This window comes from Ascaphus truei, unplaced genomic scaffold (assembly GCF_040206685.1).
Source record: "Ascaphus truei isolate aAscTru1 unplaced genomic scaffold, aAscTru1.hap1 HAP1_SCAFFOLD_1331, whole genome shotgun sequence".
Lineage (NCBI taxonomy): Eukaryota > Metazoa > Chordata > Amphibia > Anura > Ascaphidae > Ascaphus > Ascaphus truei.
Window position 1 is genome coordinate 555 of NW_027454209.1, and position 23,532 is coordinate 24,086.

A 23,532-nucleotide genomic window follows, 5' to 3' on the forward strand; every position below is an offset into this window, starting at 1 on the left:
TTAACATTCACAGTATTTACAATCTTTAACAGAACTCTTATGGAGACAATAAAGGGGGTAGGTGCTCTGGGGAATTTCATACACATGAGCCCCACAAACAGGGCTGGTTGATGATAAACCAATGAATACCATATTTAAAACCACATAAACATTACAAGTTACAGTACTTACAATCTTTATCAGAACTCTTATAGTCAATAAATGTGGATATGGAGAAGGGAGAGAGAAAGAAAAGGGAGAGAGAAGGGAAAGGGAGAGAGAAGGAAAGGGGAGAGAGAAGGAAAGGGAGATAGAAGGAAAAGGGAGAGAGAAGGAAAAGGAAGAGAGAATGGAGAGACAAGGGAGAGGTAGAAACAAGGGAGAGGGAGCGACAAGGAAAGGGAGAGAGAAGGGATAGGGAGAGAGAAGGGAGAGGGAGAGAGAATGGAGTGACACGGGAGAGAGGAGGGAGAGAGAAGGGAGAGAGAAGGAGAGAGAAGGAAAAGGGAGGGGAAAGGAAGAGGGAGAGAGAAGGAAGAGGAGAGAGAAGGAAGAGGGAGAAAGAAGGAAGAGGGAGAGAGAAGGAAGAGGGAGAGAGAAGGAAGAGGGAGAGAGAAGGAAGAGGGAGAGAGAATGGAGAGACAAGGGAGAGGTAGAAACAAGGGAGAGTGAGCGACAAGGGATAGGGAGAGAGAAGGAAGAGGGAGAGAGAGAAGGGAGAGAGAGAGAGAAGGGAGAGAAAGAGAGTGATGAGGGAGTGACAAGGAAAAGGGAGAGAGAAGGGAGAGGGAGAGAGAAGGGAGAAGGAGAGAGGAGAGAGAGAAGGGAGAGAGAGAGAAGGGAGAGGGAGAGACAGACAGAAGGAAGAGGGTGAGAGAGAAGGGAAAGGGAGAGAGAGAGAAGGGAGAGGGAGAGAGAGAGGTAGAGGGAATGATGAGGGAGTTATAAGGGAGAGGGAGAGAGAAGGGAGGGGGAGAGAGAGAGAGAAGGGAGTGGAGAGAGAGAGAAGGGAGAGGGAGAGCGAAGGAAAGGGGAGGGGAAAGGAAAAGGGAGAGAATGGAGAGACAAGGAAAAGGGAGAGAGATTGGAAAGGGAGAGAGAAGGAAGAGGGAGAGAGAAGGAAGAGGGAGAGAGAAGGAAGAGGGAGAGAGAAGGGATAGGGAGAGAGAAGGGAGAGAGAAGGCAGAGGGATAGAGAAGGGAGTGAGAAAAGGGAGAGAGAAGGGAGAGAGAAAGGAGAGAGAAAGAAAAGGGAGAGAGAAAGAAAGGGAGAGAGAAGGAAAAGGGAGAGAGAACGAAAGGGAGAGAGAATGGAGAGACAAGGGAGAGGGAGAGACAAGGAAAGGGAGAGAGAAGGGATAGGGAGAGAGAAGGGGGTGACAAGGAAGAGAGGAGGGAGAGAGAAGGGAGAGGGAGAGAGAAGGAAAAGGGAGAGGGAAAGGAAAAGGGAGAGAGAAGGAAGAGGGAGAGAGAAGGAAGATGGAGAGAGAAGGAAGAGGGAGAGAGAAGGAAGAGGGAGAGAGAAGGAAGAGGGAGAGAGAAGGAAGAGGGAGAGAGAAGGAAGAGGGAGAGAGAAGGAAGAGGGAGAGAGAAGGAAGAGGGAGAGAGAATGGAGAGACAAGGGAGAGGTAGAAACAAGGGAGAGGGAGCGACAAGGGATAGGGAGAGAGAAGGAAGAGGGAGAGAGAGAAGGGATAGGGAGAGAGAGAAGGGATAGGGAGAGAGAGAAGGGATACGGAGAGAGAGAAGGTAGATGTAGAGAGAAGGGAGATGGAGAAGAAGGAAGATGGAGAAGGGAGAGAGAGAGAGAGAGAGAGAGAGAGAGAGAGAGAGAGAGAGAGAGAGAGAGAGAGAGAGAGAGAGAGAGAGAGAGAGAGAAGGGGAGAGAGAGAGAGTGATGAGGGAGTGACAAGGAAAAGGGAGAGAGAAGGGAGAGGGAGAGAGAAGGGAGAGGGAGAGAGGAGAGGGAGAGAGGAGAGAGAAGGGCGAGAGAGAGAAGAGAGAGGGAGAGACAGAGAGAAGGAAGAGGGTGAGAGAGAAAGGAATGGTTGAGAGAGAGAAGGGAGAGTGAGAGGGAATGACGAGGGAGTTATAAGGGAGAGGGAGAGAGAAGGGAGGGGGAGAGAGAGAAGGGAGAGGGAGAGAGAGAGAGAAGGGAGAGGGAGAGAGAGAGAGAAGGGAGAGGGAGAGAGAGAGAGAAGGGAGAGGGAGAGGTTGAGAATGGAAAGAGAGAGAAGGGAAAGGGAGAGAGAGAAGGGAGGTCAGGTGTTCAGGATATCCAAGCTTCAACACAGATGCTTTAATCAGTCCCTGCTTCAGCACAGGTGGCTCAATCAGGGTCTCTGTCTTCAAACAAGCCTCTGTTTGAGCCACTTGTGCTGAAGCTGGAAAATCCTGAAATTCAGACATGTTTCGTGGCTTAAGGACTTGAGTTGAGCAGCCATTTGTTCAAATTCTATTATACTTTTTATTTACATTTGCATCTAGAGTACTCTTTAGAAGCGGTTTGTCTCACTTCAGAGTGGCTAGGATAGGCCGCAAAAGCCATTGAGGTTTACAGGGAAAAAAGAGGCATAACAAACTAAGGCTGCCATCTCTTTATATCACAAGGTTACTCAGCAAACTTAACAGAAAAAACACAGAGAATACACAGAACTATGCAAAGAGCCACCCACAAACAGGGCTGGTTGATGATAAACCAATGAATACCATATTTCAAACCAAGAAAAATTAACATGTACAGTATTTAAAGTACGTGAATGTGACCGCAATCACCGTTATGAATAGGTATATAGGATCAAACGACAGGTGCTCAAGGGGTATAGATATAATGTTTATCAGAGTTGATCAAAAAAGATTTGATCAGAAGAGTTCCCCTTATATACAGCACTCTATTGTCATTCGTATGGTAAAGGTAGACAACAATTGGTCTTGCAGTATATTACTGCAGATCTGTCAGGTTGGCCAGAATCACTGCGGATATCAGAAAATAATAAAATTTTATTAATTCTACATAGATAATTAAAAACACATATACATGATTAAAAATCCCTTTTTGTGGCTGATATGTAAATAGGATGAGGATTATTTGGATCTATTGCCATATATCATCATATCATGACTCTCAGAGTAATAACAGCAGGTCTGTAATTGATTTGTATGTGGCTAGCTAGCAAACAAATTGGTCTTGCAGTATATTACTGCAGATCTGTCAGGTTGGCCAGAATCACTGCGGATATCAGAAAATAATAAAATTTTATTAATTCTACATAGATAATTAAAAACACATATACATGATTAAAAATCCCTTTTTGTGGCTGATATGTAAATAGGATGAGGATTATTTGGATCTATTGCCATATATCATCATATCATGACTCTCAGAGTAATAACAGCAGGTCTGTAATTGATTTGTATGTGGCTAGCTAGCAAACAAATTGGTCTTGCAGTATATTACTGCAGATCTGTCAGGTTGGCCAGAATCACTGCGGATATCAGAAAATAATAAAATTTTATTAATTCTACATAGATAATTAAAAACACATATACATTATTAAAAATCCCTTTTTGTGGCTGATATGTAAATAGGATGAGGATTATTTGAATCTATTGCCATATATCATCATATCATGACTCTCAGAGTAATAACAGCAGGTCTGTAATTGATTTGCATGTGGCTAGCTAGCAAACAAATTGGTCTTGCAGTATATTACTGCAGATCTGTCAGGTTGGCCAGAATCACTGCGGATATCAGAAAATAATAACATTTTATTAATTCTACATAGATAATTAAAAACACATATACATTATTAAAAATCCCTTTTTGTGGCTGATATGTAAATAGGATGAGGATTATTTGAATCTATTGCCATATATCATCATATCATGACTCTCAGAGTAATAACAGCAGGTCTGTAATTGATTTGTATGTGGCTAGCTAGCAAACAAATGTTGGCAAAAATCACAGTTTGAGATCATATCATAACTCACAGAGTAATAACAGCAGGTCTGTAAATGTTTTGTATGTTATTAACTCGCAGATAGATACTTGCAAAATTCACCATTCAAACCACAATCACTGTCTAACATATATACTGGTATTGCTGCTCTGAATAGATAATTTACAGGGCAACTCTTCTGATCAAATCTTTTTTGATCAACTGATAAACATTTACAGTATTTACAATCTTTATCAGAACTCTTATAGAGACAATAAAAAGTGGATATATATACACACACACACACACACACACACACACACACACACACACACACACACACACACACACATTACAGTATGTGGGTGTGTATGTGTGTATATTATCTCTAGGGGTAGTTGCTCTGGGCTATTTCATACACAAGAGCCCCACAAACAGGGGTGGTTGAGCCTTTCAGGTACAGACACATCTCAAATAAACACTGATACCTTATGAATATTTCTCTATTAAACAGAAAGTAATCAGCAGCTTTGTGCTTTTTCAGTAACAGACCCTCTTTAATCACAGAAGATTCCCAGAGATAAAAAAATAAAGCAACTTACTGTATTTGAGACACACACCACTCGGTTAAACACTTTGAATTAAAGCCCAGGCCCATCTGACATCACATGATCAGTGACCAATTAGAGAATTTGTAGCAGACAAAAAAACTACAGTGCCCATGAAGCTTTGCTGCAAACTCATCCTGGAGTTCAAGAGTTTACAATGATTGATGTCTTACAACTGGGAGTGAGACAAATTGTAACAAAAACTAAATGTATCTATTCTGCTTATTGTAATGTCAGTGTGTGTGTCTGAGGTCCAGGGATATGTCATTTAATTGTGTGTGTGTGTGTGTGTGTGTGTGTGTGTGTGTGTGTGTGTGTGTATGTGTGTGTGTCATCTTAAATCAATCTATTCTTAACAAATAAAAATATTTTACATGTACTAATTCTCTAATTTCTTTTAATTCACTATGAATTGACTGAATTATTTTAGTATTTTTCTCTCCGCTCTTAATTATTGCTTAATTATATATTTTTTCATGTTTGTGGTTCTGAATCCACACATTAGGAAGTATAGACAGTTGCTTTCTTTCTTTCTTTCTTGCTTTCTTGCTCTCTTGCACTCTTGCACTCTTGTGGAGAGGGAGTGGCTCAGTGAGTAAAAGACACTGAGTGGCACTGAGAGTTTGAAGCCTGGGGCCTGGTTCAATTCCTGGTGTCAGATCCTTGTGACCTTGGGCAAGTCACTTTATCTCCCTGTGCCTCAGGCACCAAAAACATAGATTGTAAGCTCCATGGGGCAGGGACCTATATTATATTATTATAAATTATATTATTATATTATTGAGCATTTCCCATTTTAAATGCAAAATTACTAACTAATATGTTTTTCTCCTTGTGCTATGAAATGCCTTATTTGAATCCAAAACTCATTGTATGAGGATAGACGCCATTGATTTTTCTTTCATTATTGCACATATGAATGTACAGCTGCAGCAGCAGCGGCCTTTATTCGAACACTTCACGCTGTGTATACTTCAGAATACCCATGTAGTGGCACGTGATCTCTTCCAACCTTCCCGCCTTATCACCCACTATCACTGCTTACTGAATAGCAGTAGGCATTAAGTGCTTGATAAGTGGCTTATGAACGCTTACTGCATAGGCGTGTGTGTGTGTCTGTGTCTATCTGAGGTACTGAGATACAGTAGGTCATTTAATTGTGTGTGTGCATGTACAAACTAAAAAAAAGTAACAGTGTTATTATAGCAATTACCAGTGTTACAAATATAGAAGTGCAAATAGCTAAAATGTAAGGAATCTACCGTTTTTTTTAAAAAAGGGGGGGACTATTCCATTGTGCATTTCACTTAATGTGACTTATTACCTTGCAATTAGATTTCTAGATATCTCTTGTATTTTCTAGGGTTACTCTTTGGGAGTACACTGGCGACACACTTTATTCGAGCTTGGCTAGCCCCACGAATTCGGGTATACCCGGGTGTATTGAGGTTTGTGACTGTTTTCTGCCCGAGTGCATTGAGTTATTTTCCAGGCAGGGATTGAAGCATTTTATTCCCGCTGGCTGCAATACTGCACAGTATATATATATATATATACTGCATTACAATTCATGAATTTATGCCATCTGGCAGACACGCGAAGCATTGCAGCCTATTAAATCCTAATCATTATCATTTAACAGATCAGCCGCCCATCAGCCAGGCATGAACCCAGGCTGGGAAGGCAAATGCAACGGGGCTTGTCAGAGGTGAGGAGCGGCGCATTCCAGGTATCTGCCAGGTACATACCGTGTATTTGCTCTAATAAAGTGTGTCGGTGCAGTATGTGTGAGAGCAAGAGACGGGTTGAGTGAAAGAAATAGAGTGGGAGTCAGGGTGAAAAAATGGAGAGAAGGGAAAGTGAGAGAGAAGGGAATGTGAGATAGAAGGGAAAATGAGAGAGAAGGGAGAGGGAGAGAGAAGGGAGAGGGAGAGAGAGCAGAGGTAAAGAGTGGTGTTTAAAGAGGGGGCAGTTTTAGTCGGGGAAGTAAGGCAAGGGTCATATCGAGAGAGATAAAGGGGGAGTGAGTGATAAAGGGAGAGAGAAAGGGGGAGAGAATGAGCTCTTAAAACAGGACTGCTTTAATGTTTTTAAAGCCTAAGAAATCAGATCAACATACACTGAAAATGAAGGATTTTTTAAAACCGATCGAATTGGCAGAACCAGACTGAAACAGCTTCGTACAAAGCCTTTTTAGATACAGATTGGACATGCGAGAAGGGCTTGCAGCATAGCAAACCATGCCAATTCGCATCTAGAGTGCTCTTTCGAAGTGATTTGTCTCACTTCAGAGTTTCTAGACTAGGCCGCAAAATCCTTTACGGTGTACAGGAAAAAAGAGACATAAAATACCAAGTCTATTTCAAAACAATGAATGCAACTTAAAGACTCAACATATCTGGCTGATGAATGCAAGGGTTAAACCTGGGAATACTATATTTTCAGTGTGACATGACCCTATTAAGATGCATTTCTCAAGGTTTACAAGTTACTGTATGGTTATTTTGCTGTTTAAAGTTTTTCTACCTTTTTTTGTTTAATTTCTTGAAATTACCTATGTACTGGTAGGAAGATAAATGTTTGAACAGGGGTTCTCAACTCCAGTACTCAAGCCTGTCCAACAGGTCAGGTTTTCAGGATATCCCACCTTAAGCACATGTGGTTCCATCAGGGGCTCAGTTTTCAACCAAGCCTCTGATTGAGCCAAGATATATGACACATATTACTAATGCAGGAATAAGTCATCAGAAATAGGCCCCTTGTTCAAAACAATATAACCATTTTCTCCTGGGATGTTGGAAGCATTAATATGCCTGATGACGCCATATGCTGGGCACAATGACCGAGATAGCAGCTGAGAGAAAGAGCAGAGAATGTAATAGTGTTTAAAATTGTTTCCCAATAGCTCAGATATAGCGATCAGTGAAAGAACAGTGTCCCATCAGCAGTGGCTGGACTGGATGTCTTGCTCACAAGTGCTATGTAATGTGGAAAAATGTTGCACACCAAAAATCAAAATAAATCTGAGATACTAATACCAGTGGGAGTCCGAGTGAAAAAATGGAGAGAAGGGAGAGTGAGAGAGAAGGGAGCGAGAAGGGAGTGGGAGAGGGAGAAGAGGTAGAGAGAGGTGATTAAAGATTGATTAGTTTGAGTCAGGGGAAGTGAGGCAAGGGTCATATAGAAGGAGATAAAGGGGGAGTGAGTGATAAAGGGAGAGAGAAAAGTTGAGAGATAAAGGGGGAGAGAATGAGCACTAAAAACAGGACTGCTATAACGTCTTGAAAGCCTAAGAAATCAGATCAACATACATAGACCTGAAAATGGAGGATTTTTTAAACCGATCGAATTGGCAGAACCAGACTGAAACAGCTTCTTATCAGCCGTCTACCACTGAGATGTATATTCTTTCAGTGGTAGAGAATGTATCATACCCTCCATTAGCAGTGTCTGATTACAATGGCTGCAGTGAAAGAAGTTAGGGTTAGGGTATCCTGAAAACCTGGCCTGTTTGCGGCTCTCGAGGACTGGAACTGTGCAGGCCTGGCTTACAGCATAGCAAAGTAGGCCAATTCACATAAAGAGAGCTATTTAGAAGTGGTTTGCCTCACTTCAGAGTTACTAGAATAGGCCACAAAATCCTTTGCGGTGTACAGGAAAAAAGAGGCATAACATACCAAGGCTGCCATCTCTTAATATTACAAGGTTACTAGATGCTCTGCAGAATTTTATAAATGCAGTAATTAATTGAAGCCAACTAAAGTGTCACTAATTTTAAATATCTTGGCATTTGGTTTCACTCCCATTTAAAATTTGAGTTGCATATTGATAATCTGACATCCAAAATCATTGCCAAACTGGGTGTACTTTATAGGAACAAATCCTCCCTAGGCCAAGGTGCATGATGGGTTAACTTTTGTATCTTACAGACATGCTTAAATGTAGTTAGTACTGCATTGCTGTGAACAGGACACATAGTGGAAAGTTACCTTAATTAAGAGAAACTCTCCAGAGTTGTATGGGAGTCTCCTGGGCCCTCCCCTAGGTCATGCTTATAGTGCCAGCAACGCGACTGGCGAAGTGACGGGTGACGTCACCTGCGAAAGTTATAATTTAACTTTCGGGGATGTCGCTGGCGACATGGGCATTGATTGGTTCAGAGGCTGTCACATGTGGCGACAGCCTCTGAAAAATCTGATTTCCCCAGCTCCAAATTTTGAGTCGCCAGCGTTACTCCCGTCGCGTCGCACTTACTATAAGCGCTGCCTAACTGGGATGTATACTGAATGCCTGGATGTGTTCTCTGACACATTTGTACAGCAGAGAAATGTGCCAGACTCTCAACTGTGGCAAAGCTGATAGTATACTCAGGACTGCGTGCAGTAAAAATTGATCACATAATAGCAACTATTGGGAGTCCCCTGGTTGTTGATGACATCATGAGCGCTATCCTGAGTGTCATAGAATGCTGAAATATATCCAAAGCTATGTATCCAATAAATTGAGCAGAAAGAGATAGGGGAAACTGTCCAAGCATTGCTGGAGTCAGAGGTAATATGGACCGCAGCCAGTTTGTTCAACTATCTGGGCTGTGGAAATACCAGATGGGTAGTGTAGGGTGGCTGTGCACTGTAGAACCCTAAACACAGTAGTGCCACTGTTGGTCGCTGTCATCGCTGACGTAGTTACTTTGGTGGAACATATGCTGTGAAGTATGTATATACAATTATACCAAGGTACAAAAATAGGAGAATGAGAAAAGGAACATAGAGTAGTACGTCTTTGGCTAAGAGAAGAAGAAACCACTTGATTGTCTCTCTCTCTCTCTCTCTCTTTTTATATATATATAAAAATATAAAAAAGTGTAAAATGGGGGGGTTTGCGAGGTGTGAAATAGGCCTTGCAACACTACCATTTGAGTAAAAGTTGTGCCCTAAAAAAAATGTCATGGTAGGTGTGCTATGGGGTAGGGAGGGGGGCCTGATCCTTGCATTTGTCCTGGGCCCCAAGATTTCTGCTGGCGGCCCTACTGACAAGGGATTCCTCAAATTGGGCCCAGCAGAAGCTACTTCCCAAGCAAGCAATTGCCTTTTTATATTATTTGTTCTGCTTTTTACTATTATCAGTATATATATGTAACATCGCCAAAAGAAGGGTCGTGCGGTCACTGCTGTATTTCATCTCCTGTCTGCACCGCTGATAAGAGGCATAGAGGAATTTGTGAGGGCGGACCCTCGCTCTCGCAGAGGGGAGGGGTTTGATGTCTGTCTGTGTGTGTGTGTGTGAGAGGGAGAGAGAGAGTGTGTGTGTAAGAGGGAGAGTGTGTGTGTGTGTGTGTGTGTGTGTGTGTGTGTGTGTGTGTGTGTGTGTGTGTGTGTGTGTCACCCACCCTGTTTCCCTCTGTCTCACTTTCTGTCGCCCTCTGTCTCACTTTCTGTCACCCTCTGTCTCACTTTCTGTCACCCTCTGTTTCCCCCTGTCACCCTCTGTCTCACCCTGTCACCCTCTGTCTCACCCTGTCACCCTGTGTCACACCATGTCACCCATTTTCTCCCTGTCAACCTCTGTATCTCTCGGTATCACCCTGTCATTCTCTGTCTCACCCTGTCACCCTCTGCCTCACCCTGTCACCCTCTGCCTCACCCTATCTCACACACTCTCTGTGTCTCACACACTCTCTGTGTCTCACACACTCTCTGTGTCTCACACACTCTCTGTGTCACACACACACGTACACTCTCTCTGTGTCACACACACACTCTTAACAAGGACTAATTGTAGTATAATGTAATACAATAAATAAACATGTCAAAAACGAATGTTGTTCTTACTAGGAATTTATTCAATTTTTTTTAAAGCGGGCCTGGGGCGGGGCTAGGTGATGAGTAGATTTTTTTGTTCAGCGAGTAGATTTTTGGGTGATTTGTCAACCACAATATATATATATATATATGTAAGGGGGCCACTCCCGGCTTCCCTGATGTTCCTTTGCCCCTTGCCTTACCCCTGTGGCAGTGGGGGAAGGGGATGGCGACTTTTCCCAGTTGGCGCCGCTATCTGTGCCGGCGCCGTCGGGGGCCCTGATGCTCGAGCATGCGCAGATAGCCACAGCGGCCATGTTGTGTTTGGTGCGAGGTTCGCGCAATACGCAGAGGTTGGCAAGGGTAGTGGTGGCCATTACAAGTGTACAGGAGATCTGGTAGGTTGCGCAGGTGCAGTTATGTGTAGCGGTGGCCACTACAGCTTTGCACAGGTGCAGTAGAGACCGCGCACACAGTCCCCATAGGAAAGAGGTTCTGAGTGGACTACATCCCCCAGCAGCCTCTGGTGAATGCCCTATGTTCCCTGTCACCTGCAACCAACCAGCCACTGAGACTTGCAGATTCTCTGCAGCAGGGAATTTGATACATTGTTTTGTGCAGTCAGGAAGCAGACTGGGAAGCACGTGAGTGAGTGAGACTTAGGGGACAAAGGGGGAAAGAAGGTGGGCAGAGAGCTGCGAGATTCTGCCCTAGGCCAGAAATCCCCAGGCTAGAGTTGAGGCCCTGACTTCCCACTAGTGAGGGTGGGTGGTCACAGGGACAGGCCCTAGTACAGGAACCTGTCACTTTAGAGAGAGAGAGAAGTGAAGGAAGCAGAGACTGTCGCAGCACCATTACAGAGGTTTAGGATCAGACCTCTTCAAGCACAGCAGCAACCAACCGGGTGGGATCGCCCTGGAAGGTAACCCTGACGTATCTTCACCGTCGGATCCTTTGCGAAGTCTGTTTGCAGGTCCTAGCGCTGGAGCGCTCGGCAGGTAACATCCATAAGTGCACCAACTATAAATCAGTACATAGTGGCTGTGCAGTCACACACACACATACCTTACTTTGGGGGTGGGGTTGTGGTGTGGGGAGTTGGACATGGTGTGGGTACACGGTGAGGGGTTGCATCCTGCGAGACACGTGAGTTACTGTGTCTCCTAGAAGAGAGACACTTAATGTATGACATGCATAGTTATGTTACTGTTAGAAAAGTCACTGTTCTTTTATATGCTGTGTGCGTGATATTATATTATTGTCCTGTGAGGAACAACTCCCGCTCTGCTTGGAGCCATCACAGGTGGAGGCGCTGCACCATATAGTATTGTTCAGGAGGATACACCCCAGGCTCTTATTGGCAGAGGCTCAGGCCTCCTGTGAGCCTCACAGGTAAAGCACCACACTGGGTAATACATATAGCTCCCCTCACATGCACCCTATCTGCGATTGGGTGGGGGAATATGGGTTACATATATATATATATATAAATATATATATATATATAGTACCGACACACTTTATTCGAGTGTGGCCGGTACCGCAAGCCGGGAGATTTCCCGGCTTGCTAGTGGCCGCCCCTCGGCGTGCCGCGCGTCATAGACGCGCGGTCACGTGTCTTCGGGAGCGTGCGCCCCCTGCACGCGCGTCCAGGGGCTCCCCGAGGGAGCCCTGGTGTCCCGCGATCGCGGGACAGCGGCAGGGGGTTCCGGGGGACCCGGCGGACCCGGCAGCGGTAGGGAGAGCGCCCCGATCGGAGGGCGCTCTTCCGCTGCTTCGGCGCGCGCCCGTCACTCTCGGGCGCGCGCCAGGCTACTGCTGCGGCCAAGAACGGGCAAATGCTCGAATAAACTTGGCCGCAGCAGTATATATATATATATATATATATACAGTGGTTGACAAATCACCAAAAAATCTACTCGCCACACAAAAAAATCTACTCGCCACCTAGTACCAAACGTGTGCTGCTTGGGCCAATATTTACTCGCCCGGGGGTTAAATCCACTCGCCCGGGGCGAGCAAATGTATAGGTTTGTCGAACACTGTGTATATATATATATATATATATATATATATATATATATATATATATATATATATATATATATATATATATATATATATATATATATATATATATATATATACTTATTATTAGGCTATAACTGCAGCACTGATTATTGTGCTACCTAGTTCTTGTTGGTTCTTAATAGATTGCTATGAGGGATATTGTTATATGCACTTATGATATAATACACCTCATTTAGCAATCAGGACGCCACACTCCATATATTTTAGCACCCTCCCCATCAGTTACATATGTTGCTGGTACCATGGTTTTTTACCTCACTACTTCTTATCGGGACTCACACTGGTACTGTCATTTAGCGCATGAATATTTATTTTGTTCTAACAAAATTAACACAGTATAGGAAAATATGCATTTGTCAGAGGGAAAGGCCAATAATCTGGAGTCAGGTCACCCTAATGTATATTAAAAATAAACACAGGCCTGTCTGATACTCCCTGATATTATAAAGTAAAGAGGCCACTCTATAATAAATATTTACACAGGCCTTTTTAAGTCTGTCCCTAATAATCTGTAATCAGGAGGTCATTATAAATGTTAAAACAGTAGTGGTACTGTGATATTAAAGTGACAATCCCATACAAGTTTAATTCAGCCCAAATCCACACAATAATGTTAATAAATGCATTATAAATATCACATGACCATATGTATACTGGCTTAGTTCATGGCTGTGTTATTACATCATTACATGTGTAATTAAATCCGTGACATTCTCAGGCTCCCCCCTTCTGTGACAATCATACAGCCGGGCCGTTACATTGCAACACACTAATCCCGCCCCTAGTGACATCACGTAATCAGTAACCAGTCAGAGAAGCTAGCAGGCAAAGAACTACATTTCCCACAATGCACCTCGTGGAGTGTGGCTAGCAGCTACACCTTCTCTCACTAGTTTGTCTCCTGCGAGCTTCCGTACACAGCGTCTTGTTAGAGTGGGGCGTGGACATGTGTAAACTTCAATGGTGGGAAAATGAGACAGTTTTAGCTGCTAGCTGAGCAGTGGTACAGCGCTCTGTAGAAGGCGCTCTCAGTCGGGTGAGTGATTTTTCAATGTGTGTGTTTATTTTATTTCATTTCTCATTTTACTTTCACTTTAAGTACTGCATGCTTATTTTTTTCTGTGGGCATTTAGGGATTTAAGTGCTCTGTGAGCCGAGTCCTCCATTGAAGGAGGAGCTATGAGGCCAACCTATCACAGCTACTGTACCATCTTCAGTTGCTTTCAGTATACTGATTAATCCACGGCACAGAATATGCAACTTCAAATACATCTATCAACTGTCTATATGTTAAGCCCCCGGACAAGCATTTGCTTGTTAGTTATACACTAGTTTCATACAAGCACTTCACACAGGGGGCTTCAACTTAGGTAGTACTTGACCGGCCGGTCTGAGTGTTCTCATTTCCATATATTTCTTGCCTCTACACTTTATTTACATACTTTGTACTTATTACTGCAGTGTAGCATTTTTCCCCACACCTTAAGGTTCAGTTTATAACAGCTTTGTAGGTCACCACTGCTCCTCATTTTAACCATTTATGTGTATGTGATTAATAAACCTTTATTGATACAATTTGTGTATGTTAGAGTGCTATTCAGGGGATTCTTTTTTTCTGTGTTAGTTTTCATATATATGTGTGTGTGTGTGTGTGTGTGTGTGTGTGTGTGTGTGTGTATATATGTATATATTTATGTATATATATTTGTGTGTGTGTGACCTTGGGCAAGTCACTTCATATCCTCTGTGCCTCAGGCACCAATGTCATAGATTGTAAGCTCTATGGGGCAGGGACTTGTGTCTGCAAAATGTCTCTGTATAGCGCTACGTAAAACTAGCAGCGCTTTAAAAGAACATGCTGTTATTATTATTATATATAAATGTGTATGTATTTATTTATATAGCACTATTAATGTATATAGCGTTTCACAGTAGTAATACATGTGAAAATCCTATAAATAACAAATACAAATATCAGGTCATGGGAATAAGTGATTTGGACATAAAAGTAACATTTCGGAAGTGTGGACAACTAATACATCTTGTAGATTGCCTTTACAGTGTGATGTCATTGATTCAGTAGATTGTGTGCAGACCAGGACTGCAGTACAGTGTCACTCACATGGATGACTTGCGTGGTAGAAGCTCAAGAACAAGGATGTCAAACTCCAGTCCTCGAGGGCAGCAAACAGGCCAGGTTTTCAGGATATCCCTACTGAAAACCTGGCCTGTTTGGGACCCTCGAGGACTGGAGTTTGACATGCATGCTCTAGAAGGAGCACAGCTGTGGGTGGGAGGTGGATTTGCTTTGCATCAAATGGTTTGGAGCAAGGTTTATTGTATGTATTATCATAATAACAATGCAATGCTTAACTTTTATTTTAGGAGGGATGACTGCAGAACAGAAGTGAATATTGAAGCCATGTGTTCCTTTTCTTGCAAAAGAGAAAATTTGAAGGACAGTTGAACAGAATGAAAATTACTACACAGAGACAGATAAGCAATGTGTATATTTCTCATTTACCATTTAGTATTTGTCGTTTTATTGACTCCACACAATCCGGCTGCTACGGGTTTCACATTGAACATTTTCATCTCTACTCTACCCCTTCCTGTGATCTGAACCATGCAAGTTTTCATTGATTCAATACATCATGAGTAGAGTGTGGCTACAGTATGAAGTAAAGACCCAAGGACCACATCTACTACCATTCATAACAAGAACATGTGCAGTAGCGCACAGCTGCAGTTCTATGTGATTGTTATGAAAGGTTGAGGTGGTTCAATTCTATGAATCTGGAGTGGGATGGATCCTGTTTGCATCACATGGTTTCATCTAGGCCAGTAGATTATATAACTCTCAGTACAGGTTACACATGGCATCAGTATTAGTGATGTAAAGAGGAGGAAAGCTTCAATGTGGAGAACAAAGCCAAGTAATGTTGAAGTTACTCCTTTTACCATTTACTTGGTCAGTCTGTACTGTCTACTCCCCACACAGCTGCTAAGGGTCTTCCATTTTAAATACTTTCACCTCCTATTCTGCACTGCTTTGCTGCCCATTATTTAGAGATGCGTTCCAGTCATGTTTACCACTCTGAATCTCTCTGCAGTCATTGATTCAGCACATCATGGGTAGAGCATGGCTACAGATACAGAAAGCTTTTATTATTTTACCGGCTGATCATCCATAATATTGCATTAAAACATAGAATATCACTTAATTTCCAAAAGATTCAGTGATGCTGATAATGCAGAATCTCACAACATTTCCCATCATAATGCCATAATGCACCAGAGGAAGAAATAATCCTTGCTATATCTGTACATTGTGTGACGTATTACCTCCATGACCATTGAGAGCAAGTACATCTTCTGTATAGAGCGGCTGTGTTATGATGCAGTTATTGATCATCATTGACATAATCACAAGAATCTTATGCAAAGGGAAATTGTCCGCAGCGAAGTGAGATGTGTGCCTGTTTTAAGTCCTCCAGCTTAACGCCCCTACACCTCCCACTACACAGACATACTTACTTATGCATACACTGACATCTGGCATACCTACACACACCCCAGGGCCACTTCCTTCCCCTGATGTCAGGGAGAGGATTGGCATGCAGAGTGCAGTAAGTCTCCACGTTACTCTGGCCAACAGTCTTGGCCTACCCCCAGCATCTGTCACCCACAACATCTGTTCCCTCCTTGTAAAGTGCTGAACTATCTCACCTGGGTCAGTGCTATAGCTGATCACAGTGCCCGATCATGATGTCACTGTGACAGGCAGCAGTGCAGATTGACCGGTCAATCAATGCAGTGCCGCACCATATGCACTAAATGAGATTTCCGTGCCCCCTGTCAGGTTACTCCCTGGGCAGTGACCCTGCTCACCCCCTCCCCTAGTTCCACCTCTGACCACAATTATCTCTCTTGGAGAGTGTAGCAAATTGGTGTTGGTGGAATCTCACCTCTGCCATGCATGGTCACAATCTGGGCACAGGACCCAAATAGTGGGCAATGTGGCACTTCTTACAGTAGAGAATAAGTAACTATATTCTTTACTTGTGTATTAAGGACCTTATTTGCATTAAAATTCAGTCCCCATGGGACCAAGACTTTCTGGCTTACTGAACAAAGTGGAATTGTTTCGTAGAGGGTGGAGAATTGTATTTTATCTGAAATTACCCCCTCTGCACAAAATACAAACAATTATACACATACATGTACCTTGTGGAAGTTGTTGCCCTCTATCTTCCTGTGGTCTCTCCCTGTTTCTCACCGTGCCTCCTCCCATTTCCTTGCACCTCTGCGTCTCCGCATATATCCCTATACTCAGAGCCGGCTCCGGTCAGTGACATGGGATGCCCAAATATGAGCATATCCATACATGGGCATCCATGCCACTGACCGGAGCCCACTCTGTTGCGGATATGGAGAGAGACTGGGAGATTTACATCCCCTTATAATTCATATGGTGCATAGTACCGGCACGTATTGTTTTACCGTTACTGTGTACCTTCCTACTTTCACACTGGTACAGTATGTGCTGCAGTGGGACTGAGAGGGATATATTGGTAACACATAGTTATTGTTGGGGGAATTCAATCCATTTTGAAAATAGTAATGCAATGTTTTATACTTTTTTTTTTGCAGTAATGAAGAATGAAAAAGTTCTGTTAAAATTGAATTGGAGGTGAACTGGAATCATCATCAACTCTGCACCAGTGTGAATTGATGTTCTTTAATGTTCTGATAAGGTACATGCAACATCTCTTCCTCAACCCCTACACCACTCTCTGCCTCTTGCCTCTCTCTCTCCACCTCCCTGCTAAGCGTATTAACCCATCTAATGTAATCCACATTCCATGTCTCACTTTACTCTTCACTTCTCACGTGCCCTCTGGAATGTCTGCTCTCTGACTAACAAGGTCTATTTGTACATGACCTCTTCTGCTCTCATCATCCACCACTTCTCATTCCCCTCACCCCTGTCCTACTCGATACCTCAGCTTAATTGAACTCTCTCCTCTGACATCTACCCTTATCTCTAACCTCTCCTCACTTTCTGCTTAAACTAACTATCTTGTTAACTTTTACAATGCTATCAACTCCTCCTCCTCCCTCCTCCCTCCTCCATTATATATTTATATGCCCCTTCTAGGCTCTGACACACTCATCCCTCTAAGGCCATGATTATCATGGGCACATGCTTGGTCATCCACAGTGCGTGCGAGCGATGCAGAGCCGCCTCGGACCTCACTGCAGGGATTGCTGCATACCCCAGCATCTGTCACCCACAAACAATACACACACTAATACTCCCCACAATACACACTATAATACCTCCTCAATACTAATCTCTCCAATAATATTATAGCTCCAAACACAATATACACAACACCCTTACACAAGATACACAATCTAGTACTCTCCTCTGCACCTCTACACACAATATAATACTCCCACACACACAATATACACACTACCCTCCTACCCCCATAAAATACAACCAATAATACACACACACTTTGTGGATGTTGGGACCAGCTCCCGGCATGCACCAGTGAAAGAGAGAGGCCAGCAGAAGCTCGGAAGAACTCCCTCTCTCCATCCGTGCCTCCCTCCGTTTCCCATCTTCTCCCTGTCTCTCTCCCTCCCTTTCCTTGCATCTCCCTGCGTCTTTACGTATACCCAGTCAGTGACGGCTCTGGTCACGTGATGCCTTAATATGGGCTTATCCATATATGTTCATCCACGTCACTAATGTGAAGCCCGCACTGTTGCGGAGCTGGTACTTACGACGCGCACTTATTGTTTTATCAGTACTGCGTACCTGACTCTACCGGCCTACTTTCAACACTAGTACAATAAGTGCTTCACTACGAGTGAGTGGGGAATATTGGCATCACACAGTCACTGTTGAATATGCCATTCAATCCATTTTGAAAATAGTAATGCAATGTGGTTTTGTTTTGTTTGCTTTTTGCAGTAATGAAGAATGTTATAAGTTATATTAAAATTAAATTGGAGGGGAACTGGATTCAGCATTTCATCATGAACTCTGCACTTGTGAGAATTTACCTTCTTGAATGCCCTGAGAGGTACACTACCGACACACTTTATTGAAGTGTGGTCGGTACCGCAAGCCGGGAAATCTCCCGGCTTGCTAGTGGCCGCCCCTCGGCGTGCCGCGCGTCATAGACGCGCGGTCACGCGTCATCGGGAGCGTGCGCCCCCTGCACGCGTGTCCAGGGGCTCCCCGAGGGAGCCCTGGTGTCCCGCGATCGCGGGACAGCGGCAGGGGGTTCCGGCGGACCCGGCAGCGGTAGGGAGAGCGCCCCGATCGGAGGGCGCTCTTCCGCTGCTCCGGCGTGCGCCTGTCACACTCGGGCGCGCGCCAGGCTACTGCTGCGGCACAGAACGGGCAAATGCTCGAATAAACTGTGCCGCAGCAGTACACGCAACTTTAAGACTATAATCTGCTGTGCAAGCTTTCGTGCTATACCTCCCCCTCAGGTTTTGATTTATACATTTGCTCCCTCAAGTCATGTCCTCTAATATTTGAAAGCTCTCTCCTAGCATTTTCTCTCTACCACAGAACGTCATCCCAATGTAACCTCTCTCTTGTTCTCTCTGCTTGCTGTTTCCTCACTTTTCTGTTAAACTTTTCTAATTTCTCTAACTTCCACACTCCTGCTTTTATCCACATGTTCTCCTCTTTCCTTCCCCTACCTTTGCATGTGTCTACACACTGCACCATTTGTACAGACCTCTATTGCAGCTATTTCTGCACTGCTCAATGAAAAGCACTCATGTACATCCTATTCTCTGCGCCCCCTCTCTCTCTGCGCCCCCTCTCTCTCTGCGCCCCCTCTCTCTCTGCGCCCCCTCTCTCTCTGCGCCCCCTCTCTCTCTGCGCCCCCTCTCTCTCTGCGCCCCCTCTCTCTCTGCGCCCCCTCTCTCTCTGCGCTCCCTCTCTCTCTGCGCCCCCTCTCTCTCTGCGCCCCCTCTCTCTCTGCGCCCCCTCTCTCTCTGCGCCCCCTCTCTCTCTGCGCCCCCTCTCTCTCTGCGCCCCCTCTCTCTCTGCGCCTATCTGTCTCATTCTCTCTACGTCCCTCTCTCTCTACATAGAGCTATCTCTGTCTCTCTCTACACCTATCTCTGTGTCTCCTTCTATGTTTGCTGATGTGTGGGATATCTCTTATAATCTTGAACCTGCTCATATACACATCGGGTCTCCCTGCCTCTGCCTCCCTGCTAAGAGTGTTAACCTATCTAATGTAATCCACATTCCTTTCCTTTCTTTTCTCTTCCCTTCTCCTATGCCCTCTGGAATGTCCGTTCTCTGACTAACAAGGCTCTAGTTGTACATGACCTCTTCTGCTCTCATCATTCACAATCAGTCATTCCCCTCACCCCATCTTACCTGTCCCACTGATTTTCCTCTGCTTAATTAAACTCTCCTCTGACATCTACTCTAACCTCTCTGCTCTCTCTCTCTCTTTCTGCTTAAACTGACAATCTTATTAACTCTTACAATGCTATCCTCTATATGCCCCTTCAAGCTCTGACACACACGTCCCTCTAACCCACACCCTTGGCTAAATTCCCAAACATGTTCATCACACTTCCACTCACTGTTCTTAATGCCTATGAAGGAAATCTCACACTTGATGTTTGATTTTTCTACAGTAAAAATGTCTCCAGTCCTGTATAAAGCTGCTCTCTGGGGCCAAACCACACTACTTTTTTTTCCACATTCATCAACACACAAATTTAATTTACGCTGTCTTTTTTCCCCTGTATTTGACTCCCTCCACTAACCTTCTTCTCACACTTGCCATCCTTCCTTCACTTCTCCTCAAGCATTTGACTACTTCAGAGGCAAGGTGGATGCCACCCACAAGGAGATTCCTTCTGTCCCTTCCCCCTTCTCTCCTTCTACCTAATTCTCCTTCTGCATTTGACTCCTTTTCTTCTCTTACAGAGCTGGAAGCTAATCATCTTCTCTTCTCCCTCTACCACATGCCCTCTAGATCGTATCCCCTCACACCTTACTGCATCTCTTAGTCCCCACTCTCACCCACATCTTCAAGTCCTCCCTATTCTCTGGCTCTTTACCCTCTTACTTTAAGCCTGTAGTGGTCACCCTTTTCTCAGAAACAACCTACACCCTATGTGCCTTACTAACTACCGCCCTATATCCCTCCTGCTGTTTGTCTCCTAATTGCTAGAATGTCAACATTCTTAAATCACATGCCCTCCTGGATCCTTTACAACCTGCCTTTCGTACAGCTCGTTCTACAGACTGTGCTTAAAGCAAATTCCCAAGGTCACTTTTCCCTACTAATCCTACTTGATCTATCTGCTGCGTTTGATGCTCTCAATCACTCTCCTCCTTCATATTCTAAACTCTCTCTTGGTATCCGTAACACAGTTCTATCCTGGTTTTCATCATAACTTTCCTGTCACACATTCTCCATCTCTGTTGCTAACATGTCTTCGTCTTCTATTGATCTGTCTGTGGGTATACATCAGGGCTCTGTTCTGAGATCTCTCTTTCTCTCTACATACTATCATTTGGTGACCTCATCAACTCTTTGTGACAATCCTATAAATAACAAATACAAATATCAGGTCATGGGAATAAGTGATTTGGACATAAAAGTAACATTTCGGAAGTGTGGACAACTAATACATCTTGTAGATTGCCTTTACAGTGTGATGTCATTGATTCAGTAGATTGTGTGCAGACCAGGACTGCAGTACAGTGTCACTCACATGGATGACTTGCGTGGTAGAAGCTCAAGAACAAGGATGTCAAACTCCAGTCCTCGAGGGCAGCAAACAGGCCAGGTTTTCAGGATATCCCTACTGAAAACCTGGCCTGTTTGGGACCCTCGAGGACTGGAGTTTGACATGCATGCTCTAGAAGGAGCACAGCTGTGGGTGGGAGGTGGATTTGCTTTGCATCAAATGGTTTGGAGCAAGGTTTATTGTATGTATTATCATAATAACAATGCAATGCTTAACTTTTATTTCAGGAGGGATGACTGCAGAACAGAAGTGAATATTGAAGCCATGTGTTCCTTTTCTTGCAAAAGAGAAAATTTGAAGGACAGTTGAAGAGAAGGAAAATTACTACACAGAGACAGATAAGCAATGTGTATATTTCTCATTTACCATTTAGTATTTGTCGTTTTATTGACTCCACACAATCCGGCTGCTACGGGTTTCACATTGAATATTTTCATCTCTACTCTACCCCTTCCTGTGATCTGAACCATGCAAGTTTTCGTTGATTCAATACATCATGAGTAGAGGGTGGCTACAGTATGAAGTAAAGACCCAAGGACCACATCTACTACCATTCATAACAAGAACATGTGCAGTAGCGCACAGCTGCAGTTCTATGTGATTGTTATGAAAGATTGAGGTGGTTCAATTCTATGAATCTGGAGTGGGATGGATCCTGTTTGCATCATATGGTTTCATCTAGGCCAGTAGATTATATAACTCTCAGTACAGGTTACACATGGCATCAGTATTAGTGATTTAAAGAGGAGGAAAGCTTCAATGTGGAGAACAAAGCCAAGTAATGTTGAAGTTATTCCTTTTACCATTTACTTGGTCAGTCTGTACTGTCTACTCCCCACACAGCTGCTAAGGATCTTCCATTTTAAATACTTTCACCTCCTATTCTGCACTGCTTTGCTGCCCATTATTCAGAGATGCGTTCCAGTCATGTTTACCACTCTGAATCTCTCTGCAGTCATTGGTTCAGCACATCATGGGTAGAGCATGGCTACAGATACAGCAAGCTATTATTATTTTACCGGCTGATCATCCATAATATTGCATTAAAACATAGAATATCACTTAATTTCCAAAAGATTCAGTGATGCTGATAATGCAGAATCTCACAACATTTCCCATCATAATGCCATAATGCACCAGTGGGAGAAATAATCCTTGCTATATCTGTACATTGTGTGACGTATTACCTCCATGACCATTGAGAGCAAGTACATCTTCTGTATAGAGCGGCTGTGTTATGATGCAGTTATTGATCATCATTGACATAATCACAAGAATCTTATGCAAAGGGAAATTGTCCGCAGCGAAGTGAGATTTCAGCCCCCAAACGTCTGTAATATTAATGCAATGTCTTACTTTTGTTGCAGTGAACACTGAAGAGACGGATCTACTACAACACTGTACAGGATGAGCATACGCTACAAGCAGCAAAATGATCTTGCAGTTGACAGTATGTTGTTCTGGTAATGTGCACAATTATTATTTATGGGCTACACACCACAATGCTGGACATATTCTGTTAACTTCAACTCTACTCCTAACATGGAGATGTCTTCCTGGTGTTACTGATTCAGTACATCATATGCACAGTGTGGTTATGATATGATGGATTGATTTAATGAACCCACCAACCAATGATGACATCTGCATCATCTTCTGTAAAGTGCAGCTACAGCATGATATTATCAGCATTTGGTGCGGTATAATCAGAGGTATCTATGTGCTTTTGTGCCTGTTTTAAGTCCTCCAGCTTAACGCCCCTACACCTCCCACTACACAGGCATACTTACTTATGCATACACTGACATCTGGCATACCTACACACACCCCAGGGCCACTTCCTTCCCCTGATGTCAGGGAGAGGATGGGCATGCAGAGTGCAGTAAGTCTCCACGTTACTCTGGCCAACAGTCTTGGCCTACCTCCAGCATCTGTCACCCACAACATCTGTTCCCTCCTTGTAAAGTGCTGAACTATCTCACCTGGGTCAGTGCTATAGCTGATCACAGTGCCCGATCAGGATGTCACTGTGACAGGCAGCAGTGCAGATTGACCGGTCAATCAATGCAGTGCCGCAACATATGCACTAAATGAGATTTCCGTGCCCCCAGTCAGGTTACTCCCTGGGCAGTGACCCTGCTCACACCCTCCCCTAGTTCCACCTCTGATCACAATTATCTCTCTTGGAGAGTGTAGCAAATTGGAGTTGGGGGAATCTCACCTCTGCCATGCATGGTCACAATCTGGGCACAGGACCCAAATAGTGGGCAATGTGGCACTTCTTACAGTAGAGAATAAG

At 43.9% G+C, this 23,532-nt stretch overlaps 1 long non-coding RNA gene across 1 annotated transcript; it reads left to right on the forward strand.

The window, feature by feature from the left end:
- Nucleotides 1–18,414: 18,414 nt before the first annotated feature.
- LOC142475686 (uncharacterized) lies at nucleotides 18,415–22,690 on the forward strand. The gene is made up of 3 exons (XR_012791079.1): nucleotides 18,415–18,517; nucleotides 21,461–21,580; nucleotides 22,601–22,690. It is a non-coding gene; the product is annotated as an uncharacterized LOC142475686 (long non-coding RNA).
- The last annotated feature ends 842 nt before the right edge of the window (nucleotides 22,691–23,532 follow it).